At 39.2% G+C, this 17,363-nt stretch overlaps 1 protein-coding gene across 5 annotated transcripts in view; it reads left to right on the top strand.

The window, feature by feature from the left end:
- Positions 1–11,393: 11,393 nt before the first annotated feature.
- Positions 11,394–17,363, top strand: part of LOC144534126 (adhesion G protein-coupled receptor L3) — a 215,150-nt gene continuing 209,180 nt past the window's right edge. For all 5 annotated transcript variants that reach the window (XM_078275865.1, XM_078275862.1, XM_078275863.1 and 2 more), the window contains exon 1: positions 11,394–11,969. The gene's annotated coding sequence lies outside the window, so the exon portion shown is untranslated. The remainder of the gene's footprint in view (positions 11,970–17,363) is intronic.

The raw sequence follows: 17,363 nt of genomic DNA, 5'->3' as shown, positions 1-17,363 counted from the left end.
GCTTAAAGATGGGGCGTAGTGTAACTCGATCCTCTATGGACATTTTCAGCGACAGCGGCACCGAGAGTTGAGCTAGGGCTGAAGCGCCGCTTGCTGGTTGCCCTGACACCTAGGCCTGACATGTCAGGCCTGACTCCCAGCTCCAGGGTCAGGGCTGTGGTCAAATATAAAAATAAAAATAAAAAGTTAATAAAAATCAGACTCTAGAGTAGAGGTCCACTTGATACATTGAAGGAGAAAACTAAGACATGTAAGCTACCTCTAACTTGTATAGCCTACTATCACTAATAAGACTGATGGTTTTACCAACTGGGTAACTGTCCCAGACACCCAGGGCCCCTAGTTTAGTGTGTCTCTAGATGAAATGCTGTAGTCAGCAGTGTGCACTTAAGGGGTATTTAGAGTCGAGCTTGTATACATAATGTACAGATAGCAGGGTCAACAGGGGCCTAATTTTGCTGAGGGGCCCCCATATTGTGTTAATTCAACCCTTCTTATCACGGAATATTTCAGCCTAGAAAACCACTCGGACCGTTTTTAAAGGGCAACATTAGATATACTTTGAAGGATAACTTCTTAACATCATGCTGTTTAGTCTAAAGCAACTGAGTTAAGTCCTTAAAATTAGAACATATGGGAGTACCTGGCCTGAGTGACCTATACATGTGACAGATGCAGTAGTGCGCTGTTTACATGTCCTTGAGCAAAATGCTGAGCTCCCTATCTAACATTCATACGGAGAAATAATACTGTCATTCTTTTTTAGACATATTGGAGTCATTGTAGGGCAAATAAGTAAGAAAGCAGACCTGAATTCCTAATGTAGGCCTATTACCAACATTGCTTCAGGGGAAATATTCTTGGCAGAATTGACACAAACTTTTGTAATGATTCTTGACCATTTTTGGTGAATCATTAACATTGGTCAGGCAAGAATTGTGCGGTTCATTCTTCTAAAACATGAGCGAGCCAACTCCAATACACATTTAGTTTATCTGTCACCCACATGCAGACGTGGTGTAATACTGCTAACAAGTAAGATATCAATAATACTCCCACTCAAGTACATGTAAAAGCTACATGTTTTAGACTACAAAGAATTCCAGTGTCATCAATCAACTGGTGTGATTTTAGAAAGTAAAGTATTCTAAGGCCCAGGAAGCACCTTGGAAAAGGACACAGCCTGCTGATAAAACCAGAATTTCTGTGTTTACAGGATTATGCACTCCATTTCAGGTGGCAATGTGCCATGCTTATCAAATTTCATATAAGCAGTTACTCAAAATGAAATGCATCAAATACCCACTGGGATAGAAGCTGTTGCCTATTAACTCATGACTCCGATCTAACAGCACCAGCAACGCTCTGATTATATTTGCATCGTTTTTCTCTTCATTGCAAGGGAAAGAGAAGGACTGTGTCTTAGGTACTGGCTGGTCAGGTAGATGCCACCAAGCTGTTGATTTGCCCTTTAACCCTAACATCAGAACTTTTAGTTTTCATCAATCACGACCCCAGAGGAGAGCAGGAAGGACCAAGATCACTGTGTAAGAATAAGTCATTTCAACAGTGGTGAAAGGGATACAAGCTGCTTTCAGAGAGCTGATAATGACTAAATCCCTTCACCATTTATATTTTCACTTCTACCTCCCTCTTATCCACCCTATAACTCCCCTCTTACTTTGACAATAAGCCACTTTTATGTGGGAGGTCTGACTCAGCTGAACGCTGAAAAAGACGAGATTGAAACAAGAAAGAGTGGAAGAAAAAAAATCTCAGCTCGGTGCTAGGCAGCTTCAGCAGTTTGTATTTTTATACCTGCCTGTCATGGGCCATCAGCGGTAGACATTGTTTGAGACTCCAAATCTGTGGTAACTGGATTCATATCTTCAGTGTTTTTATCTCAACTTTGCTCCTACTTCAGGGCCAGACGTTTATTTCATTTGTTCATATCAATATCCTTTTTTAAATGGTAAAGTTTAATGTAGTTAAAGCTGTAGCTGAAAATGTTAGTTGGTGTATTTTGTGCCAAAAACACACACCAAATAACCTTTTGTGTTGGGGCCAGTGTAAGCTGTTGTCCATGACTACAGGTGTAACTAATAACATTATCGAAGGCACTGCCCCAATTAGACAAGTATAGCACACGTAAATGGCATGCTGCCATGATTAATGCTATTAGAAACACCTGTGTTTGACAGGTCAAAATGAATGGTCTGTAGATAGCTGATGTACAGTACTTTGTGCCAATCACGGTCTCAAGGCTTCGCTGACACTGCTTGATTGCAATTTAGTGTGGAGATTAATGGTGAAAGTGATTATTCAAGGTTACAATGATTTAGCAACCTCTGCTATAAAAAAAAAATGAGATCACTGCTTAAAAACCACACTTTCTTTTTTTAAAGGAACTCACTTTTCAGATATACTTTATTGGATACTGGCGAGGTATATGAAGTCATATTGTGTAATAAAGAAATGTCCTGAAGGATTCAGAAATTCAGTGATTGGAAAGCTGACATTGTCTCCCTGTCTTGATTTATTGCCTATAAATCTATCAACTTTCAAATAGCCTTTGAAACTATACCATCCCAATAGATATAAAAGGGTTCACATAAAGAATCAGACAGCATGATTACTAGTTTTCATACAATAGGGCTAGTCAGAGAATAATGAAATAATATTTCACTGCTGTTGGGTCAATGGTACTGAATGGCATACAACAAGAAAGAAAAACGTAAGGTTTAGGGGATTTAAACATTTGAAAACTAAAGATTTTACTGATACTGGCCCTACAGGGAATTCTAGCTTTGTGTCAGCTGGTCTTCAAGGTCACAGGATTGAAAATTAAGAGTTTGGCCTGATAGTGTTGTAGAGCAAAGGTGTTTGGAGTTTGAATGTGCAGATGAAATTTAATGCCAATCTAGCGTTTACTTTCAGATTTTCTGGAGACTATGTTGGCCACAAAATGTGGAGCGTTGTGTCAGAAGTCATGAGGTCATCAAAATCAATCAGCTTCTCCCTCTTGGGAGCAGTGATGTGCACACCAAATGTCATGTCAATCCAGACATGGAAATAAAATCAATTGTGCACATTCTGTGATAACTACTGAACTGTAACCTTCCATTTTTCTGGTATTTAGCCTTGATGCAGGACTGAATTGTCTTAATACACAAGTATGAAAGCTGGGTTTGCTAGACATAGGTCCTGTATAGCAAAGGTACAGTACAGTCTTCTAGATTATTTAACTTTTTCCCTTATTTTTTTATTTATTATTTTTTAGTGTGGCGGAGAAAGTGCAATTGAGGACAATTTCCGTCAGCTGTGCGATTGCTTGCTATAGGTCTTTGATTGCTAACCTGGCATGGTAGCTTAACTCGAACAATGTATTGCCTCAATCTTCTTTTCAAGTTTCTGTAACATCACATTCAGAGGAAATTACAACCTACATCACATGAAAGAGCTTTTAGAGCACTTATCTGACCACAGTATATCTGACAGCTGAAATTAGGGCCCTAAAGCTTATATTCAACACCGTTGTCCAAGAAGTCAAGATGCACCCCGAGTCACAACAGGTGAGGTGAGCAGCAGTGAGGGTAATAACAGTGTTTGTAAATGTTGGGGGGGGAAAAATCTGACAAATGAATGAAAAGGAAGGAATCCTCTAATCATTGGCTATATGTTTGAGACTGCATTGATGAATATATTCAAGTCACAGAGCTATAGCATCTGTTTTTGTCAAAGATAAAATACAAGCCAGACTGAAAAACACCGCAGGTCACTTAGCCTAACTGCTGTTTTGAAGACTAATCCTGGCTCCTCAAAGACTTTTCCATCCGGCTGCAAAAATAAATATTCAGTGAGCTGCAAATTAAAACAAAAACGATGTGTGACCTGCTTCCCAAATTTCTCTTTCTCAGCCGAACAAAGATGGTATCTGGAAGTGGCATCATATTTCCATTTATCGATATTATACAGTATATAGTCTTGAATCTGCCCCTAGAGTCATCCTCTCTCTCTAACCTTGCAAATATCTGGTTGAGATCTAGTAACTGCATAGGCCATATGAGTCCATCTTTATTTTACGTGATAATGAGCTAATAACGCTAATTGTCCAGCAACTCTTAGCAACCAAATTGAAGTGCAAGACAGAAAGTAGTATTTGGGTGGATTAAACCTTTAAAACTATAAATATTTGGACAGAAAATAGTATTTGTAATACTGCCAAGCTACTACTTGGTTGCACTTTTGCTGTCATCCAATTTTCTTGGCTGCGCTGTCATAATAAAACTGGGGTCCTAGAAATGCGGGACAGCCCTGAAACTGCAGCTTCCTCTTTTGCAGGAACATAATATTGCAAAACTCGCAAATCATAATTGTTCCTCAGATCTTCAAGCTTGGTCACTCATCAACAGTTCAATCAGCTTCATTGTAAGAGTGATCAAATGAATGTATTAACGTGGTGCACAATAATGTTGAAGAAAGAAAGCCTTTGACCCCCATCACAACGTCATTATTTTAGTGATTTCCAGGAATATTCCCCTTGATGGAGTCTGCTGATGTTTGCAGGTTTGCCTTCTTGGTTTTGCACGTTAGCATGCTGACAGCAATCAATTTAAAATACAGCTGAAGCTGATGAGAAAATATGTGGTTTTGCGAGTATTTGCAATACTTTCATGGTAATCCATTCAATATTTGTAGAGGCAGCTATTGTGAACAGTGCTACACCAGCACAGTCCATGTTAAGTTGCTAAAGTGTTCATGTAACTAGCTTTGTGTTTCACATGGCTAATAGGCTGCATGTAAGTACATATGTGCAGTGACATTTCCCTTCAGAAAATATAATACATATTTTGAATCCAGCTAGTAATTAATTTTTTTTTAAGACGTCTTTTTTTTTTATTACAGTATGACAGTGGTAGAAATAATTGTGCAGTGCTGATGTTCCGTAACTCAATAACAACACTTTGGAGTCCCTCTTGTATCCAATAAATAGCAAGTTATTTTACTTATAAAGAAAGCTTATGGTAACAGGCATTTGAAAAATTGCCAGACTTTTTTAGCCAAAGTTACAGTGATGTAATGGTCTGCATCTGTTTCATTTCAACTTTTTTTAAGGACATTTTCACACTAAACTTTAAAGAGAAAGTGTCACAGTGAGTTGTGGATGCCTGTCATGGTGATAAATAATGTAGTGTTGTTTGTGGAAATGCTTTTAATTGCTGAGCAAGTGGCTGCCATGCTGTATGTGTGACAGGGTGGGGGGGGGAGTGTATCTTGGCAAGAATCTGCTTGTCTGATCTTCCATGTAGAGATACACATGACCACCTGCATACTGTTGGGCAACCAGCAATTCTAGACAGCCAGTTGAATTTAGGATTGATAAGGACACAATAAATGATTGTGATGATGTACTACAGCACATGAGTGTGTCAGAGAGTTGTCGAAACAAATATATTTCACTAATTATAGTAAATACTATTGGATTAGGTAACCATCCCTGTTTTTTTTTTGTTTCGTTTATTCACATCATCATATAATACTGTAATTACTTATAAAATCTGAAATATATGTTATTAAGACACATCATATCAGAGTCCTCGACTTAATTCAGTTTAATTTCCCGGGTTAAACATGTCAGCACCATGAGACAGAATGTCCATTATGAATTTACAACCCTCTCATTTCAATACGAAATGTGTTGAAATCCATCCAACCAATGAGAACTCTGAGTGCAACTAGCAGAAACTGTTCACAATAATGTGGGTTGAGGAAGTCTCTTTTCAGCTCAAAGCTCCAGTCTTTGCCTCTGTATATGCGCTGCCGTGTTTTTTGCTGCAGTTATTTTTCAGTCATGTGGGGGTTTAAACACAGCAAATGTCAAACCCAAATCTCAAGGAACACACAGATACACTGTAGGTGTACAGTATATGTTATTAATAATTATATAATATTGATATAACTTTATTATTTAAAGTGATTTAGATCTATTTGACACATTTACACAGCATGCTAACACAGACAACTTTTTTTTACTATGACAGACACACTGACTAGCTCCCACTCTTCCAATAGAGGAGAGAGATTATTTGATCCGGCTTTTAATTTCAGTACATTGAATGATGCACTCATATTTTTGAGTTTGTGTCGAAATCATTATACCGCTATTCATTAGGACACAAATTAATCTAAAGTGGATGGCAGCCAATATTCTGATAGGGGAATTGTTCTTGTCGATTTAATTATTCATAAAATTCTATTAGGGCTGACTTCAATATGTCTTAGTCATCATATAGACTTTAAAAAGCAAAACTTTTACCTTGATCCAAAAAGAGGCTAATACATACATGGACATCCACACACACACACCAAGACAATCAATCATGACCAGCTTGTTGGACTGTACTACAGTATGTAAACTGACTTGTGACAGTGTGGGCTTCTCGGCCAGCTTTAGTAATTCTTGTTTTGGGCCATTTTAGTCAGTTATAAGTCAACTGATTCTACACAACAGCATTAGTTAATTATCTAATTTAGCTGTATTTGAAATGTGGGGGATTGATTTAGCCTCGTTGCTAAAGGTTATTGCTAAAAATTGGAATATTCCCTGGCTGAAGAATTAAAGCAGCAGTGGGTAAAAGAAATGTAGGTGTTGCTTGGTGAAGTTTATTGCAGCTGATGTAATGTTGGATGTAGGAAGGCATGTCGTGCCCACTGACTGTGGGTAGTCATGTCCGTGCACGCACTGAAGTTAAATACAACCAACTATTCAGCACGTTAACATCTACAAAATGGGTATATTAATGCAAGATAAGTTGTATAGATAGATGCCTAATTGTGCCAACTTTGACTTGTAGAACTCGAATCATATTATGTTTTCACTTTGTTTGAAATTATTTGTTTTAACCATAACAAAGTCAAATTTAAAGGACAGGTTCAGATTTTCAAGTGTAATCCAGTTCTCACATGCTGTATCTTAGAGGTACTTATATCTTAGAGTTACTTACTCTTCTTTCTGGCCATGAAGCAATTGCTTTGCTTGAGCAACTACACTGAAAAAAATGGAGACAAAAGGTAGTGTAACAATGCATTATGTAATAAAACGTCAAAATGTAATAAATGTATACTTCAAATTTATTACATATTGGGTTCACGTTTTTTTTATTACAAAATGCGGCAGATTATTACAAAATGAAGTGACTATTTATTACATTTTGACATTTTATTACATAATGCGTTGTTATTACATAATGCACAATCCCCGTTATGTGCAAAAATGGGTCCTTAAGTTTAGCCAAAGCTAATATGAGGCTCCAGTTTGGCACTCTGAATTTGCCAAAGTTGCGTATAAATGTATTGCTAGTGATTTGTCTTGGCAATGCAGCGAACTAGATTTATCGCTTTTTTTTTTGTTGAGTCGTGGCTCGGCAAGGAAACGACGTCCCAGGAAACACAAAGAGGGATGGAGGGAGAGAGGGAATTTCTCACTATAAATGCTGCAACTTTTAAAGACCACCACTCAGTTTTGGCAGTAAAGACTGCTGAAGCCTTATATTAGCTTTGGTTGATCTTTGAAATGCATTTTTTTTAATGAAAAAATGGCTGTGGATTTTGTCCCCCATTTCTTACTGTGCAGTCACAGCAATTGGGGATCCCAACACAGCCAGGATGCGGAGGATGTTTAAGCTTACCTTACAAGGATTTCTTGTAACAGTGTGAATTATGACTCTTGTCTGTCAGGAACAGAGGCAGACATTGTTGTTATTTGCAAACCCTTTCCGACAGGGAATCAAAGTGGATGGATGGGTCAAGAACAGCTGTGGCTTGAGTAGGAGATCGTTGCTTGTGGCAGGTGACGCTGATTTCATTTTACCATGACCTGGATATGTCTTTTTCTAACCTTAAAGGCCTGAAGGCCAGAAAAAAGCATGAACATTTCACTTTGAGTTTTTTTAACATTAATGTGAGTTCCCCTAGCCTGCCTCTGGTCCCCCAGTGGCTAGAAATGGTGATAGGTGTAAACCGAGCCCTGCGTATCCTGCTCTGCCTTTGAGAAAAAGTAAGCTCAGATGGGCCGATCTGGAATCTTCCCTATATGTCGTCATAAGGCGAAAGGTTACCTCCCCTTTTTCTGCTTTGCCCATGGCAAGCTGGTCAAGGCCACACCCCCACCCTCCACCTTGCCCACCCCTCTCTCCTCCTCAATAGCATTGACAGACACAGAAGTGGCACATACTAAGGACAGCTCATTGTGGGACTGGCTCTAGTGGCTGTAATTCTGCACCAAGGCTGAATTTCGGTAAAGAGTCTTCAGATACAGTATTAGGGGACCACTAAGGCCTATATAAAAGCATCCAAAAAGCAACATGTCATGGGACCTTTAACAAAGTAGTTCTACGTTTAAACATAACCATTATTGTTTTATACAATAAACTAGCACTATGCTAATTATCATTTTGTACTGTAGCCCTCTTTTCTAAGCCAAGTGCACATCCACACAGTTCCCCACAAACAGTTGAAGAAGAGTGTCTAGTTATCTAAGCACTTTAAGCACTGCTGCATATGTAAGTGTCAGCACTGTGAAGATGATAATTCCTAGGCTTGCTAGCATGGCTAAACAGGGAAAATGGCTTCTACATTATTCGATTCACTTTGCACAACAACTGTCCCCATAAGCCTTAATTTTCCTCAACAGCTTTATTTTTGGCAGGAGTTTCTTACAACAGCATGGTGAGTAGCTGTACAGAGGTTTTATGGTGCCGTGCATCATTTTATGGTGTTCAATTATGACTCTGTCTCAGATGCTTAACTCTCTGTATTTAGTAAATCCATTGTTGGCAGCTGGAGATTTAGCATTAGCATGTTACACACACTATTATACCTATTGCCATGAACTGAAATGTTGGTGTTTACAAGGAAATAGACATTGAAATGAGTTTTCCGTTATACAAATGACTTGGCTTGGCCTTTCCTTCTGCACATTTTTATTCACTAACATTTTATAGTGTTTAGCTTGTGGCACACAATTACAAAAGCAAGCAAAAAAAACAGACTAATTCAATTCTTTTTTCTTAGTGTGTTAGAAGGAAACACTAAGCTTGTGAAACCCAATACATTCTATTTTAACTTTGTCAATACAACATGTAGGGTATTTAATGTAGTATGCATCTTTTAGAGTTGATTGATGCATATTGTGTTTTCCACAGCACCCAGACACAAGCACTCACAAGCTGAGGGTAACAGCAGAGTAGGGTGAAAATGATCTGTGGGTCCATCTGTGTGAGCAACCTCTTTCACATACAGGTAGTCATTAAGTCAACTCTTAATCAAAAAGTATTGATTATAGCAGCTTTAGAGTTGTAAATCAACCCATGGTCCAATTTATGGAAACATTTTTAATTGATCTGTCCCCGAATAAGGGTTATTGTAATGAAATAGGTTTCAAAGCCTGTTTTTCTGTTCATAAAATGTATTTTAATAATGATGTTTGTATAATGACGAGTGTGCTGTGTGGGTGTTGACTTTGATTTAGTCAAAATACTTCACCTCTAAAATTGAACTCATAATTATTTTGCAGTGTAGAAGAGGCATATGGAAATGAATGTCATTTGTAAAATTCCTGGAAGGGTACTTTATTTGAATTGAAAGTTGTTTTATCTATTAGAAGTAGCATGAAGAAATCTGATCCAGCATGAAGTGGGGAACAAATCATTGTGAGGAACCACTTATTGTAAATAGTAGACTGGCAATAATAGAATAAAAGGTATTAATGTTGCTAATGGGGGTATTTTATAAGCATAAAATCCGACGTGTTTGATTTCTCACAGTAAGCTATTCATTGCCATTAAACTGTTGTCTGATCAGAGCTTTTTCTTTGTTTTACAACTAAGAGTTCCTAACACTGACTGAACGTACTGAATAGAAAAAACATGTATTGTTGATGATCTTCATGATTTTTGATTTGGAGTTTTAGCTCACATTCTTTTCCCATCACTTTCATAATTTACTGTCTTTGTCTGCAATGACACTATAGTAGGGTCTAACTTGCCCTCATTTCAATGTTTTTGAAATGCTTTTCTATTTTAATGGATGACATGCAAAGCTTTTTATACTGTAACCATGAGGAGTGTGTTATTCAGAAGATAAAAAGGAACGGATCCTATTAGTCTGTTGGCATCTGCATGTCCAGTATTGGTGTAGTCATGTTAATGCTAATGTGGATACTCTTATTTTGTAGTTCTTGTATATTTTATATTTTATGTAGGCCTGTCAAGATGGCAGCAGTATATTAAGGTGTCACTTTGAAGCTACTTGGTTTACGCGAGTATAATGGCAGGCAATGCTCTACCTGGAGAAATCCATTTGCATCGGGGGTGTATGGAAAGCAGTGCCAGGGAGAGATAACGCTGCATCTTTTCAAACGCAGGCAGCCAGTTATTTTTCATTGGGGTGTTCAGGAGTTCAAGGTGTTTCTCAGACAGGATAGAAGCTCAAAAATGTGCTTTACCAGGTCTGTGTTTGCATGGGCTCATTAGTGGAGCACTGGGTGAGTGATTGGATGATTACGTATTATTGGGTGATTGTAATTGGGATTATTAAAGTGATTAATTGGCTATGGGGTGATTGAGAGATTGAATGCTGGCTGGCTCCAGCTGGAGATGTGCAGCTGGTGCAGCGATCAAAGGTCATCAGAAAACATTCTGTGTGTGTATTTTATTTTTTTGGCCCATTTTTAAATTGTTTTACAGTCAAGGGAACAGCTGGAATGGTAGTAGATGTGGTGGAATAAGAAGATGGAGTTTCAACAGCCTCCAGCAAATTGATCAGTATGAATAACCTGGCTTCTGGCTTCTAGCAAGAAAAGGGACTGTGAACTCTTCTTTGAGGACATATTGTAAAAAGAATACTTGAGTGTATCATTCCCTGGTGAATGCAGTTTATTAAAGTGATTCACTTTTTACACCTGCAGACATCTTGGATTAAGCACGTGTGGCATTGTATCTGCCACACCTAAAAAAACAGTGTTTGGCATGTTTAGTCATCAACTCAAATCTCAGTTCTTCATTCATACTACATTCTTTATTTGGCAGTTCTTATACTAGTTGCATTTTCAAGAAGCATCGAATCTTTTGAGAGAGCGCATCGCTCTCTCAAAAGATTCGATGCTTCTGGTGGATTTCGCATAAATGTTGCAGCCATGGGCGCACAGACAGAATGTAATATAACATAGGTCTCCTTGCCAGCCTCGGGTGAGAAATAGCCTAGTGTAGGTAGAAAGGCTTTGGTTTGTAGCATGTTATCTAGTGTTTGCTGCTAGGTGGAGCCCGAGTATACGGCGAGAGCGGCAATCCACATCCGATTTTTCCCTCCTCACCTTTCACTGGCTCTCCAAACCCTCGGTCTCCATACAGAATTACTCCCAGCCCGTGCGCACAATTGGTTTGTCATAGTGGCAGAGAGCTCAGCGTTTGGAACCAAACAACTTAGAATTGTTTTCCCCCTGCGAAGCTTTTCTCTCAAGATCCCCCCCCCTCCTTAAATTCTTCTGGATACTCTTGTTGTGTGTGTTTGTGTGCGTGAGTGGTGAGGGCTGCTGGCGTTTTCGCCTTTCAGCTTCATGGGACGTGATGTAGCCCCCGCACAGAAGGACGTTTTGTGCCATAAAGGGATGTAAAGGACAGTACCGTGGATACAACACGAGGAAGCTGCTGTTTCTCCTGCGACATCACCAGCACTCGGATTCTGGACGCACAGCAGATTCGGTCGAGGATATTGAACGGAGCGCGACCGGAGGCAAACTATTTGGATTCGTTGTTCTCTCCCCTCGACCCTTTTATCAAGTCCGTTCCTCACACACAGTGCGTAAGGACGGTACCCAACGCCTGAAAGACAGTTGAGAGAGAAATTATCGCGAATACTTTGAATGGAAGGACATGAGCTATCCCTCCTTACCAGTCATTTCTAAATCCGCGGTAAGTGTGACTTTCCGCTACACAATGCATGTCTGTATGTGCGCACATCCACAATAATCTGCAGATTCAGCTCAGCGCGATAATAATGCCCATGAATGAATCCCTGCAGCAGTGTTGATGTGCTCTGTAATGTCAGTCTTGGCGTGCTCGTTTAGGTGTAATGAGCGCCAATTACGGCGCAACACACTGATAGCCAATATGAACATTTCAATTTCCTGTTGGACTAATTAATCCGTTCAGTTAGAAGGTTGGATTATGAGCTAATGTATCCTGTAGACTAGTGAAATTTCTTTTTTAGCTTCACATGGTGCTTGAAACAATGTGCTCAGGTCTAAAAATGGCTTTGCAAAGAAGTTGCATATTGGATGCATACCTATGGAAGTTTTTGCATTATAAAGTCATGCAATTTAATTGTGGACAGTATGCTTTTTTGCACTTTAAATTGAATATGTAGCCCTTATGTATATGGACTGAAGCTAAGACAGTAGCTGACTGTAAAGCAAAAAGTGTGTGTCTTTCAAAGGTGCTAGAATCAAGAGATGTACCAATGCAGGCCTGTGTTTTCTGTTGCAGTTGTAAATGTACTGGATTGTGAGAATAGAATCAGCGGTGTGAGCATTTGCATTTTTCATGATAGTTTGACTATATGTTAAGAATAAAATATGCAAGTGCTATGTAGAATTTACACACCAAATATTATTTAATACACATGTATGAAAAGAGGGAATAGTGAATGGATGCCACTGCTGTCCTGTGTCTGAGAGAAGTGCAGGGTTGAGGGGCCACAGTATCTCATGCTTTGATGTGAGGACAGCACACTGTCTTTCAACATCAAAATCAAAGTGGAAAAGGTAACTATGCCTATCACTTTGAATCGGATCTGCAGTTTGGAATATGCTTCGGTCTTTGTTGAATTGTATCCTAAATAATATAGCAGCTGTGAACTTGGAATGGGATCTGCCATGACTCGTTTTTAGAACAAGGCTTTGGCTTCTTGCGATTCAGATGTGTGACTAACTTCCATAATGTATTTCCCCGTTTTCAGAATATTATTCATTATTCCTAGTTGTGTCCTTATTTGAAAATTACATTCATGATGTCCTGGACTGCAGCCCTGTCTGTCATATCATCTGCTTTTGTGGAAGTGCCCTCAAGCAGATGACTATACGCGCGCGCGCACACACACACACACACACACACACACACACACACACACACACACACACACACACACACACCCACCACCAGGAAAAACCTTGACTTTCTCCACCAGGACAAACTCAAGGGGACATTTGATGCTTTCTGACTAAACTGCACTTTGTTTTCAGTGTGTCCCATCCATTTTGATTTAGCTAAATGCTGCTCCTTGTGGAATATAATCTATCTTATATTTAATATAACAGCAGTTGAACTTAGCATCCGGTGTGATACCTGATGAAAGTGTACTGTATAAAAATAGAATAATTGTTCCCTTGCCTTACTTAAAGTTGCTGTTATGTTGCAGTCAATTCAGGGAGACAGTGTGCTGAATATGTGACACTCTGCTACGTATTGATTGAATTAGTTATCTCGGGTAAAGAAACACATTGAGATAGTGATATGTGGTAATAAAAATGGAAACTGGCAGGGTACACATTGATCCACTGTATTTTAGTGTTTTCACCATACCTTCTTATACCACTATTACATTTTTCTCTCAGCACTTGAAACTGAAATTCACAAAAATGGTTAGATCCCTTACCCATAGAAAACGCTTTACTGGGTTCATTAGAGGCCTCATAAGAGTTACTCAGCACTTCTTTTGTCTGTATAGTGACTCATTCTATGGTATTCTAAGATTCTATTAAATGTTTTTACAGTCTAAATCCAACACTTTGCGCTGGCACATATTTAATCCGGTTGTATTGTATTACACGAACATGGGTTCATTTGTTGCCCTCATTGGCATGCAAGCTTTTTCTTAATTTGGTCATTTGTATTGTTCCTCTGAAGTGATCCCACTCTCTGTGAGTGTAGTTTTTCAGCTAGTGAATTTCTTTCCATCGCCAGTTGTCACTGCGGTATGAATGAAGTGCTCTTCAATTTCTTCATTAGCTTCGTTTGATGTGGGCTACAGCTTCATGCCTCATAGTATATACAGTGAGGGCTTTTACTGGTGTATCAGTTTGGATAACCATTTGAAAAAATTATTCTTTCAGGTTAACATCTTTTATGCTACGAATTTAAGGTAGATGCGATGAATTGGATTATTTTATTTTTTTAGATGAACGTAAACTATTTTAAACTTTAAACTCATACCCTAAACTGTAAAGACGCTGAATTCCCTTTTAGTGAGACCTTCCGTGTCCGACTATACCCTAATGCCAATCAACCCTGGTCTGAAAAGCAGTATAGCAGAATCGCAGTGAGTGAATAAATGCCTTTTCATGTCTTTATCTAAGTGCTTTATCTCTTGCATGCCACTGATTGTACATTTAATAAAATGCTCTATGTCATACTGCACATACATTTTCAGATGTAAGATTCGTATTTTCTCGCATTGAATGTACAGTCGTCTCTGTCAGGATCGAAGGCTGTGGATCGGTTGTGATTTACTTTTCATATTCCCATGGACATTAGCACTAATGAGGGAAATTATTTATGGGTGTTTTTTTTAATTTATCAGAATCAGTAGAGGTACAGATTGCAAAAGCTTTAAACTCAAACCCTTTTGGCAGTGAGGAATTACAGTTAGGTTGGTGCAATTGGTCTTCATGGCTGCCAATCACTTAAGCCCCTGACACACTAACCCGACGGCCGACCGGCAGTCGGACTGATCAGTCGGCTCCCCGAGGTCCAAAAAGGGCCTCAGAACACACCGAATCGACGCCGACTTGAGCGTGTAATACTTCTCCATAACAGCAGGCGGCACTAATCTGTCAGGTCGGCCAAAATGAAGGCCGACAGCTCCTCGGACGGATGACGGCACGGAACACACCGAACAGACTCGAGTCACTGACCTCGCCAGACTGTCCGATGGCCGATTATCGGGTTTGTGTGTCACCGGCTTTATAGTAATGTATGGTCACTCCTTCCCCCATTCACTTCAATAGAAGCCAGTACAATGGCATGTATTTCCTGTAGAGCTGGACTGGTGACTTGATTAATCGATTAGGCCTTTGACAGAAAATTACTTTATAGCTATTTTGGGTATTGGACTGTTGATCAGACAAAACAAGACATTTGAACATGTCACCTTGGGGGTTTTCATTATTTAAAGACCAAATGAATTAATTGCCAAGAAAATAATCAGTAATTACAGCCCTAGTTTCCTATGTTGGATGTGATGTCATGGCAGCATTTGGAAGACTTGCAGATCAGCTTTCTCCCTTGTTGAACTTTAACTGGGAAATTCACACTGTGGGGCAATATAAACACTGATGCACTGTGTGTGGCACTAATCTAACAATGTGCCATTACCTTATTTTGTAAAATATTACACCACCAGACTACAAACTGCAGTATCATTCTCATACACTGTTCACAGTCTACTTGATAGCTATTAATTACCCACATTGGAACCATTTGGGCTTTGTGGGGCATTTTTGTGAACTTAAATTAAGGCCATGGTTTCCAGCATTCATAGATCATTTACATGGAAATCTTACTGTTGAATGGATAGTTTAGATTTTTTGAATTGGGGTTGTATAAGGTACTTATCCATAGTTAGTGTATTACCTACAGTAGATGGGGGTCGGCGAGCCCCCAGTTTTGAGTACGGTAGCTAAGAAAGGTACTGTTTTTGTCAAAGGAGTCTGGTGGCTTTGAAGAGAGCATAGATAATGGCTTCAGTTCCCAGTTGGAAAGGGCTGTTTGACGCCAAGGTGAAGTGGTGAAAATATTCTAAATATAGCGTACATTTAAACTGATATAAATTTTTCTAGGTGGGTAAAATACGTTTTGCTGCTGCCCTCGTCCACTGTAGTACATTGCTTAGCTTTCGTGCCGGTACTCCTGTCTGCTTCTCCAAATTGGAGGCATGCTGACCACCATCTACTATACATTGACTATGGATAAGTCCCTCATACAACCCCACTTTAAAAAAATCTGAACTATCCCTTTAGATCTGCCTGCATTTTCAAAGATTAGACTTTTTTTTAACTTATCATAGGCGGGCGACACTGCATGAGATCCTGATGAGTTAGAAAATAAGGACAACAGAAGAAGAGAATTCTGAAATCTCACACAGGCGGTCTAAATGATGGTTTTTAAAACACATTTTGCAGTCAAATGATTGTTTATCCCTGTGGCTGGATGCTATCATGTTAAGCATCACATAAACATCTTCAGAGAAGGGAGCTGGTGCTTTGGCAGATTTTTTAAATATGGGTGGCTCCAGTACCTCCAGTGTAACCCCATAGACAGGGTAGCCCTGGTGATTGAAAACATACAGTACTAGGTTATATGCTCTTACAGAATTTATAGATTCATCTTTTTAAATATAATACTTATTCCTGTGCTACAGTAAGGCCCTTGGTTTTTTTTTGAGGTACCAAAGATACGATTTTTCATGCTGTTGGGAGGGAGACAGGTTGGTCTGATGGGGTCCTTTCTCTGGCAGGAATGTCACAAAAGAAGAAAAGCTGAAAATAAAAAACAAAGCACATGCCCAAGGAAAGGTCCTCAAGGTCTACGCCTCTCAACACTTTAGCTGTCCTGTCTCATGAAGAGCTTGGACACAAAGGTTTTGACACAAGCTGTCACAACCCCCTGCAGGAAATAGTTACAGTTAACATAGAGACTTAAGATGGTGCTTGATGGCAAGAACAGACAATTAGTTGCTGGATTCTGTATAGCCCTGTGATTAGTGACCCTCATGTTTGGGAGCATTTTTAAGCGTAAAGGTCAAAGAAAACAGTATAACACACGCTTTTAAAACAGCATATTTTACTATAGGTACAGCACACATTTTATTATACTATTGAATGTAGGTTACACGGCCAGCAGATTAGTGTTTATCACACCCCTGCAACTAACACTGGAAGATAAGAGGGTCTTTAAAGATCTATGAAATAGAAAGTACAAATGCACCCTGATATTTGGAATAAATAATACAATTTAAAAACAATCATGGTGTGAGGCAGCTACATCTATCTGTCGAGAAAAAGAGAAAGATCAACACTATAATTTACCAACACGATGATGGAGATTATCAAATTAATTCCAGGCCTTTTCTCTGTGGCTGGTTTACAACCACAAAAAGTGGTTAGGATGAGAGAGAGAGAGAGCGTGTGGTGTATTGATGAGCCTCTTTAAATAACTAACGGATTTGCAGGTGTATTTATACCACACCTGTGAATCTGGTGTGTTGAGAAGAGTGTGAGCTCATTGAACCATTTCCCTGGCTATACCTCT

Source organism: Sander vitreus, chromosome 19, assembly GCF_031162955.1.
Source record: "Sander vitreus isolate 19-12246 chromosome 19, sanVit1, whole genome shotgun sequence".
NCBI lineage: Eukaryota > Metazoa > Chordata > Actinopteri > Perciformes > Percidae > Sander > Sander vitreus.
Note: the sequence above shows the minus strand (reverse complement) of the source record. Positions and strands in the feature narration are given on the sequence as shown.